The following is a 1,635-nucleotide window of genomic DNA, read 5'->3' as shown; positions in this document are numbered from 1 at the left end:
CAGGCACTTATGTGGGACAGCAATATCAACATTTGTGAGATTTTGGAAGGCGTCCCATTTTACTGACTAGACGAGTCGCGCATCATCGAAATTTGTGGGGCATTCGGATGTGACAGTGGTCCAGTGTTAGACTGCATGACAACGTGAGGGCTTAAAAACCTCTGAGCTCCACCAGGGAGAACCCCATATTGTGTACAATGCAAATCGTAACTACTTCACATATATGTCTACCGTCAGAGAACAAATAATGGTCTTTTTGCAATGTTCTATAGTGTCCCGCATCATTGCTTGGAGAATAGCTGCGGCCATTCCATGCGTTAAGTTGCCGTTAACACAACAACACTAATGGCTGCCTTTGGAGAACTGCCAGGACTAGGAATCATTAACCGTTAGTGAATAACATTGCGCACTATGTGCAGTGATAAATCACGGTTCTGTACTATCCTGGATGACCATCACTGGCGGTTATGACGGCGACCTGGGGAGGGGCCTCATTCATCCTATGTTCTGCAGAGACACAATGGTTTTATACTTCTCTCCATGGTCATGGTGTGGGGAGTCACTAGGTATGATTTCCAGCCATAGCCGGTAGTGACTGAGAGAACTCTGACGGCACAGCAGTATGTCATGGACATCCTATATCATGTGTTACCCCTTACGTGGCAGTAATGTGGTGCCATTCAAGAAAATGCTCGTCAACACATGGCGCATTTGTCTATGAACTGTCTGCCTGATGCCTAGTTGCTCCTGTGACCAGCAAGATCTCCACATCGCTCCCATATAGAACATGTGTTGCACCAGCTCATATGTCAACTCTGTCCCAGTGCTGGTATCAAGAAAATCAACGACCAGTTACAACAGTAGTGGGCCCGCTTGCCTCAGAAGAGGCTACACTGGCTTTATCACACCCATCACAAATGAATCTGGACATGCATCTACGTCGTAGGGGCTGCGATGTTACACTGATAAGTAGGCTTTTAGTACAAAGTTCTTTGTAAATCTGATTTGACTTTTTAATCACTAAATTAACGTCACATATCCTATGAATACATGAAGTTTCATTTCGTTTCCTTCTCCCATCTGACTGTTTGACTGTTTAGTCAGGCAGTAAATTTTCTATTACTCCATTCAAAGTATGTAGATCCATTGCCAACCTGCCTAACCCCGCCCCCCCCTCCTCCCCCACCCATTTTCTCCATTACTGAACTGAACCTAAATAAAATATGAATAAAATAAGTTTGTTCACAATTATCTCAAATGTACAATGACATGTATTTTGCAGAATGTATACAGACAAGTAGGCAACGGCCTTGCCGCAGTGGATACACCGGTTCCCGTCAGATCACCGAAGTTAAGCGCTGTCGGGCGTGGCCGGCACTTGGATAGGTGACCATCCGGGCCGCCATGCGCTGTTGCCATTTTTCGGGGTGCACTCAGCCTCGTGATATCAATTGAGGAGCTACTCGACCGAATAGTAGCGGCTCCGGTCTAGGAAAACCATCGCAACGACCGGGAGAGCGGTGTGCTGTCCATACGCCACTCCTATCCGTATCCTCATCTGAGGATGATACGGCGGTCGGATGGTCCCGGTGGGCCGCATGTGGCCTGACGGAGTACTATACAGACAAGTATCGA

The 1,635-nt window shown here is 47.0% G+C and overlaps 1 pseudogene; it reads left to right on the top strand.

Moving 5' to 3' along the window:
- Window positions 1–1,300: 1,300 nt before the first annotated feature.
- LOC124546415 lies at window positions 1,301–1,418 on the top strand (annotated as a pseudogene).
- The last annotated feature ends 217 nt before the right edge of the window (window positions 1,419–1,635 follow it).

This window comes from Schistocerca americana, chromosome 8 (assembly GCF_021461395.2).
Source record: "Schistocerca americana isolate TAMUIC-IGC-003095 chromosome 8, iqSchAmer2.1, whole genome shotgun sequence".
Taxonomy (NCBI): Eukaryota; Metazoa; Arthropoda; class Insecta; order Orthoptera; family Acrididae; genus Schistocerca; species Schistocerca americana.
Note: the sequence above shows the minus strand (reverse complement) of the source record. Positions and strands in the feature narration are given on the sequence as shown.